The sequence below is a fragment of the Microtus ochrogaster genome, chromosome 5 (assembly GCF_000317375.1).
Source record: "Microtus ochrogaster isolate Prairie Vole_2 chromosome 5, MicOch1.0, whole genome shotgun sequence".
Lineage (NCBI taxonomy): Eukaryota > Metazoa > Chordata > Mammalia > Rodentia > Cricetidae > Microtus > Microtus ochrogaster.
In genome coordinates this window covers 37,735,674-37,743,915 of record NC_022012.1, presented here as the reverse complement: position 1 = coordinate 37,743,915, position 8,242 = coordinate 37,735,674, and the positions used below count along the sequence as shown (strand labels likewise).

At 48.4% G+C, this 8,242-nt stretch overlaps 1 pseudogene; it reads right to left on the bottom strand.

Annotated features, from left to right (window-relative positions):
* The window catches only part of LOC101992648, a 169,311-nt pseudogene extending 163,166 nt beyond the window's left edge, over nt 1-6,145 (bottom strand).
* Between the last annotated feature and the right edge of the window lie 2,097 nt (nt 6,146-8,242).

Here is an 8,242-nt window from a genome sequence, read left to right as displayed (position 1 = left end):
CCCTCCCTCCCTTCCTTCCCCTCCATCACTCCCTCCCTCTCTCCCTCCCATATTTCCTTTCTCTCTTTCAGTCCTGTCTCCCCACCTTGTATGTATCCCTATGTGCATGTGTTTTTAATGCATTCCTATCTACATGCACTTTTTAAAAAAAAATGTATCCCTATGTGCATGCCCGGTTGCACCTGCACGTGAGGGCCAGAGGCAGATGTTGAGTTTCTTCCTCAATCTCTCTCCACTTTACTTTTGGAGACAAGGTTTCTCATTGAACTTGATTCTCACTCAGCTAGATTGGCCAGCCGGTAAGCCCCAAGGATCTATCAGGACTCACCTTCCCAGCACGGAGACTGTAGGCGCACGCTGCTGCTTTTTACGTGGGTTCTGAAGGATTGAACTCAAGTCCTCATATGTGACAAAAGACTGTGTGACAAGTGGAGCCCCCCCCCCCATACACCTTGTGCTGGGACTTGAACCTAAGGCCCTGCATGTATCAGGCAAGTGCTCTGCCTCTGAGCTGTATCTTTAGATCTATTTTTACTTTTTATGTTGAGATAGAGTTCTTCTAAGTTGCCAAGGCTGGTCTTGAACTTTGGATCCTCCTGCCTCTGGCTCACAAGGTCTGATTTTAAAAAATGGGATTTAAAAGGAAGTTCTGGCCTCTTCTTTTATCCTCCCCTGCAGTCCAGGTGGAGAAGGATTGTCTAGGGAGGGTGGATCTGGACGTTTGAGATAACCTCTGGAGTTCTGCAGACACTGGGCTGCAGACCTTAGCCTTGGGCAAAGGTAGCCTAGGTGCGGGTGTAGGCACCTCCTGAGTATCCCAGGCTGGAGGCCAATACCGCTAGTGTCTTCTGTCTCCAGTCCCATTCTCTGATCTTCCCAGACAGCCACCTTTTTTTTTTTTTTAAATTTCAATCGTATTTACCCTTCCAAACTGAAACAGGATGCCTCCTACTGGCTGAATGAGGAATTGTTCAGTGAGTCCCAGGACCTAGGAAGCTTGGGGAAAACTTTACAACTACAGAGTTGTCGATCAGAAAAAAACGTTTCCTAAAGTTAGGAGGCATCTTCCAAGCCCCTGAGCCCGGCGTCCTAGTTCTGAATACAAGAAGCTGAGGTCTGGAGAACTGAAGGAAGACTACAACTCAGCGCGTATTGGGCCTGAAGGCAGTGATGGAGTCCCTTTGTGGGCTCCGGGATGCGTTTAACTTGGAGAGCCACAACTGTCCCCACTGATCCCTACTCAGCCCTCCACTGGGTTATGGCAGCAGACTGTAGAGCGGATCTCTAGTGTCTTCCAAGCCCCCGCCCGCCCTTCAGCCAGTTGTAGTGAGCTGGAATCCCTGCTCAGTACTCAGTCTGGGAGGCCGTTTTGCGAGCTGTGGAGCGCAGATGCGCGCAGGCTCTTTGAATGACAGCAGGGCGGGGGCACCTCGGGCGTCCATTTGTTCTGCTTAGCGGAGGAGGTCGCTAAACAGCGTTGCTAAAGACCGCAACTCCACGTCCACAGGCTTCTGGGAGCCGTCCCAGCGGGGAGCTCGGGAGAAGATGAATCGTGTTGAATGACACAGGACATGGCAGATTGAATGTTTAATTTGGGTATCTCTTTAGAACACCCCCACACCCACCTTCTCGGTTCCCACTTAGCATCCTACCGGAGGGAGAGAGAGCCTTGCATCTCGCAAATTGCCTTGTCAGGCACAGAGAAAAATCCCAACGTGACTGATTTCTAGGTGGATGCCTCCAGTTGCTCGGGTAGGGACCTGCACGACTGCATAATGTTCCTTCACACAAAGACAAGCTGTGTGCCAGAGCCAGAGATTTGAGTCAGACGTCAAGAAGGACTGCCTGTGGAGGGAGAGGAACAAGCAGGGGTGTGAGTTTGGAGTGTTGTGAGACCCCTTTGGGGGTCTGGCGTCTCTGCGGAAGGTGGTCTTGTGAAGAGCAGGTCAGCTGGGTCAGGCAGCGCACAATGGCACCTTGGCTCCCAGGCAGCAGCCTTCCCTGGTTGCTCTAGCCCGACGCCTATACTCACAAATCACAACCTGTCACTGCGGCTTTCCCTGCAGCCTCACCTGCCTCCAGATCTTTCCAAACAAGGAAAGAAGCTGCAAACATGGCAATCAGCTTTCTGGGCTGTGGCAGACAGCTGCCAATGCACAGCAGGAGCTAGAGCCCGCTTAGCCTGCAGAGGAAGAAGTGACCCCCTGTGGCAGCTCCCACCCTCAGAACAAGTTAAGGAAGTATCCAGCACCCAACCCAGCAGTCTCCACCTTCAAGAAGAACTAGCTCCCATGGGCGCTGGGGATATATAGCTCAGTGAGGAAGTGCTTGCTTGGACTGTACCAAGCCCTGGAGAAGAGGGAGGAGGAACCCAAGGAGAACAGGAGGGTGGGATTCCACATTCCTTTCCTGATAACCCTTTGGGCAAGTGTCTCAAGCCTTGCAGGTTCAACTACTATGCACAGGTGGGGCCCTCTCCTTCTACTCAAAGCTCCTGAAAGTCTCCCAGGAGAAGCAACTAAGGGTGACACTCAGGTAGGGAGGGTTCAGAAACTGTACTTCCTTCTCTGTAGGACGCCATCGCTTCCCTACTCTATCCTAACCACTACCCCACTGCGATGGCTATTTGGGATCAAAGGGCACTGGAGAGCTGACCCTAGATATATTGGAGAGGAGCTAGGCCTCAGCCCTCAAACAGGCTGAACAGGAGCAGCTTCTCCTAACACTGCTTTTTGGAAGACACCCCCCCCCACCCCAGCTCTGGAACCAGACTGCCCAGTCTCCCTGAGCCAGGACAGCAGAATTTACAGGCATCATAGAGCTGAAACCTCACAGGCTGCCTTTGCAAGACTGCCTGGTTTCTTCTTCCTAAGTATGAAGGGAAGACAATCTGAAAGACCTTGATAAATCCAGACCCCTCTGGCAGGAAAAATAGAGCCAAAAATCTAGCAGAAAAAATAGAGCCAAAAATCTAGGTTAGTTGATTCAGTGACTTTGTTTCAGGAACTAGCTGAAGATAAAGTTAGATTATAATCTTGAGAATAATCTTGAGAAACAGGGAGTTACCCCCTTGTGATTATCACTGGTATTTTCAGAATTTTTCAATGATCACTGGTATTTTCAGAATTTTCCAATGACGCCCTCCCTACCCCCTTTGGATTATTGGGTTATGGTTTCTTCCCTTAAATACCCCTTCTCCCAGCTACTCGGGGTGGAACTCTCTTCCCTGTGTGGGAAATGAATTTCAGCCCCAGTGCACTGGTCTCTCTCCTGTCAATAAACCTCATGTGATTGCAGCAAGGACGGTCTCTCCTGAGTTCCTGGGGGGTCGTGTTATCCCGAGACTTGAGTGAGGGTCTCCCTGCTCCGGAGGTCTTTCAACTCAGGATCTAAGATAGATGAAGGGCCTCCACTGATGCCACACTGTGGGTCATTTACCTGCTTCTAGCAATAGAAAACTGCCCCATGATTAAGGGCCATCAAAAAACAAAAACAGGGACTGGAGAGCCGTTAGGAGCCGATCAATTATCCCCAAACCCCTCGTCCACCAACCTAGTCCCCCAGTATCTATCTATATGTGTCATTCAATGTATAGACATTTTAGTTTTCAACCACGACAGTCACAGAATGGTACAGCAGAAGCTGGGTGGCACAATTGAAAAGGAAAAGCAGAGGCAAGAGAATCAGGAGTTCAATATTATCCTTGTCTACCATGGTGAGTTTGGGGCTAGCCTGGGCTATATGAGACCATGTCTAGGAAAAAAGAGAAGGAAAGAAAGACAGACAGAGAGAGAGAGAGAGAGAGAGAGAGAGAGAGAGAGAGAGAGAGAGAGAGAAGGAAGAAGGAAGGAAGGAAGGAAGGAAGGAAGGAAGGAAGGAAGGAAAAGAAAAAAGAATGGTGATTGAGGGGACAGAAAACCCAAGAGACCTTTAGTCCAAACCGGTTGTGGCAGAGTATGCTTGCAGTCCTAGCATTCAGGAAGCTGTTGCAGAAGGATCCTGAGTTCAAGCCCTTCTTGGGCTACATGTTAGGCTAGACTGTAGTTGAACATAAAGGGAGGGGAAGGAAGGGAGGGAGGGGAGAAGAGAGGGAGAATTCTCACTTAGCATCTGTTATCTGGCTTTGTTTAGCCTCCATGTTTCCATCTGTAAACTGGAGTGACGTAAGACAAAGCAGGACTGGCAGTGGCAGTGTGGTATCAACTGTGAATTCTTTCTGTTGTTTTTACTCCTACCCAGCAGGAAGCAAGGCACCGGGCCAGAGCACTTTATCTAAGGAGTGTAAGTCACCCTGCGGAGCCACCTCCTACCTGCACAGGTGCACGTTCCCTAATAAAGGCCAAATGACAAAAAAATAAAATCAAATTGAAAAAGCCGACCTTATCTAAGAACTGAGCATCAACTCTTCTTCTCCTTGTCTAACAGGAGGTGCAGACTTGGGGCCTCAAGGGGCCCTGTCAGGTGATTAGCCCTGCATACTGGGAGTTTGCAAGGGGAGGAGGCTGGAGAAAGGCTGAGCTCTCAGCAAAAGCAAGTTAATCCACAGCAAGTAGACCCATACCACCAAACAGAAAGCATTCGTAGTACCCTAACTGGCCATTTCACAGGACCCAGGACAGTTGGGAAGAATTATTTCTCCATCCAGTGGACCGAGCCGGGAGATTTCCCTCGAAAGAAGGAAACCTCCCTTCAAAGTAGGGGAACTTGGAAGTTCCCCTCTCTGACTTTTTCGTATTTTTAGCATTTAGAATATGCCGACAGTAGACAAATTAGCAGGAGAAAGACTACGTGACTGATACGCATGCACCTGGAAATCACAGGACATCTGAGACCTAACTGAAGAAGGGCTGCAGGCTGATGAAGCTTATATGGTATTCTGAGTTATAGAAGAAGAGGGGATTGGGGGAGAGGATAACAGGTCATGGGCAAAGGGAGGCAATGCTGGTGACCAGAGGCTGTCTTTTTCCACAGAGACAATCTTTAAGACAGCTGACTCTCAGGGCGCTGGCAGGGGTGAGCCAGTCTCTTGGGGAAGGCATTTGCCTTCTGTCTCTGCTGTGGTCTGAATGTGAAATGGGACTCACAGGCTCACGTGTTTGCGCCTTTGATTCCTAACCATGGTTACTCATCTGTTGATTGTCATGTTGTCTGGTCTGAGACAGGGCCTCACCACAAAGCCTTAGCTGGTCTGGAACTTGCTGTGTGGACCAGGCTGGCCTTGAACTCACAGAGATCCAATTGTCTCAGCCACCCTTGTGTTAGGTCACATTTAGTTTTGTTTTAAGATTATGGAAGTCTTAGGGTGTGGGGTCTCACTAGAGGGAGTGGATCACTGAGAGTGGATCTTGAAGTTTATAGACCATCTGACTTCCTGTCCCCTCTCTGCTTCTTGACCATTATAAGGATGTAAGTGTCCAGCTGCCTTATGCTCCAATCTGTATCTTCCCCTCAGTGACGGGTTGTATCCCTTCATCTGTAAGCCAGAATAAACCCTTTCTCCTGTAAAATGCTTCTTGGGAGGTATTTAATCACAGCAACCGGAGAGTAACTAATACGATCTCTTCCCTGTGATGTGGCTCCGTTTCCTTGAGACAGCAGGATCCTCAGAGAAAGGATTCCTATCAAGAGAATTCCTCTTGAAGAATCTAATCTTAAAAAGATAAAATAGACAGGTGTCGTGGTACCTACTTAGAGTTCAACACTGAAGAGACACAGGCAAAGGGAATTATTGCCAAGCTCCAGGCCAGCCAGGGCTGCATAGTGAGACCCTATCTCAAAACAAAGAGACTTCCATTGCTTTCCATGTAAAGTCACCATGTACCAAAGAGCCATGACAGAGAGTTTCATCCCCTGGGCCTTCAAATAGGCAATTTAGACTGTATGCTCCACACATGTAGACAGAAGGGCTGCACCCCTTCAAGCACAATATCTGTCTGTTATATTCTGGATCTGAAACGTCCCCTGAAGCCTCATTTGTTAAATACATGGTTCCAAGCTTGGCACTATTGGTAGATGATGAGTCTCTAAGAGTTGGGATCTAGTAGAAGGTGTTAGCTCATTGAAGACTTACCTTTGGAGGGCAATGTGGGCCTTTGGTGCCTTCCTCTTCCTCTTTGCTTTGAATTCTAACCATGTACCCCGTCATGATGTGCCACCTTGCCACAGACCCAAAGCAACAGGTTCCTAAACCTTGGACTAAAATCTCCCAAATTGCAAACCCAAAGCTATCTTTTCTCTCTGCAAGTTGACGATCCAGTTTTGCACTGAAGCTGTGGAAAAGCTGACTTGCACTCCATCCCACGAGCCAGTAGTGCTCTGAGCGGAAATGGAGCCTCCTGCAGCTGGACTCGGATAAAGGAGCACAGTAGCACCCAACATCCTAGCTGATTCTCCAGCCGCCTTTAATGCCAGCCTGCCAATACCACCTGGGTGTCCCGCAACCCCATTCTCGTCTAATAAAAAGGTAGCACATATTTGGTAGGTGAAGAGGGTTGATCCCCATCAGATGCCACTCCTAAGTACCGAATGGTTCTAAAGCCCCTGTACTTCTGCCTGGTCTGTTACAGAAAGGAATCCCCCGTCTGGCCTCACCTTCAGATGATAATTCACCAGTGCAATTTACAGAATTCACTGAACACATTGTATCCATCATGTTTGGTTCAGCTTTTGTTTATTTTGGAACAGTCTCACATAGTTCGAGCTGGCCCCAAACTCTCTTTGTAGCTGAGATGATCTTGAACTTCTGGCCCTGTCTCTGTCCACACCCCCACCCCATGGTACAATTACGGGCAGGCAGCACCGTACTTGTTTTTATATGATGCTGGGGTTTGAACCCTAGGTTTTGTGCTTGCTAGGCAAATACTCTACTAACTGAGCCACATCCCCAGACCTGATTATCAGTATATTCAAATGAATATCCAGATAATACATGCAACAAGATCTGGAAGAGTTCCAAGTCCAAGAACATCTGTCCTTATGGAACCAGGAAGGGTGCCCCACCTCCTGGTATATGAGTATCAATAGGCTCACCCTACCTAGCTAGGCACCTGTCCAAACCTCACTGCTTTGAGTTTTTATTGAGGTTTCATTGTGTGGGCATGATTGATGAAATCATTGGTCACGTGACTGCGGATAGGCTCCAGACCCTGGACTCTCCCTGTTGCTGAGAGTGAAAGTTCTCACACTGGAAAGCAGTTGGCTGCTTTTCTTGATCGTCAGCCCAGTTCTGCTATGGAGCTATCTAGGCAGTCTATCGTGATTCACCTCCTTAGCTTAGCACAAGCCCAGAACGAGTTGGGAGGGGCTCATTACAAATAACAAACAACGCTCCTGTCATCCAGTACATTTCAAAGGGGCTGAAACTGTGTTCCAGGAACCAGTTAAAAAAAGTTGAAGATGTGTGTTTTTATTTTTCTCCACCCTTCAGCTCAAAAGAGGGTCAAACCCTGGTGTGACTGGGAGAGACAAAACTCAGGAGGTTCATGAAGCACATTGGGTAAAGAAGGCAGGGTCACAGGAAGCCTTTAGCTGGATGGAGGCCTATCCTGTAGCTCTGCAGGAGGAAGTGGAACCCTTGAGTGAAGCGTCCCGGAAAGGAGATTTCCCCCAGCACTGAGCAGTGGGGCAGGCTGCCTGGAGGCTCCCGAGCTACCTTCACAGTGCTAAATGCAAGTTCCATGTGAGCCGTGACTCAGTCTCTTGGATCTCTGCTGCATGCCTAGAGCCTGGATATTGCCTGGCAAAGAGGAGATCCTTGATAAATATTTGGTAAATATTTATTTATTGTGTGCCCATTTGTCTAGGCTGGAGAAGGGAAGCAAAGTAAACAGAACAAAGGCAAAACACCAGTCATAAATCATAAGCTTTAGTCTTATCCAGTCACTGCAAGATAGTAATAATAATGATGATGATGTTCTTTTAAGCAGCTCATGGTTGGAAGACAGACACATAACACTTTATCAATAAAGCACAGCTCAAACCATTTCCAGTTAATGATGAACAGTTGCACCCGTCTATTAGTTGACGCCCTCCTTGAAGCCCGTGAGAATGAAAGTGAAGGGGTATTATTAAAGAGCACAAGCCCATCACTTCAAAGGTGATACACAGATGGAGACTTGAGGTAAAGAGGGTGGACCGAGCCGGGCAGTGGTGGCACATGCCTTTAATCCCAGTACTCAAAGGTAGAGAGGTAGCATATTCTCTCTCTCTCTCTCTCTCTCTCTCTCTCTCTCTCTCTCTCTCT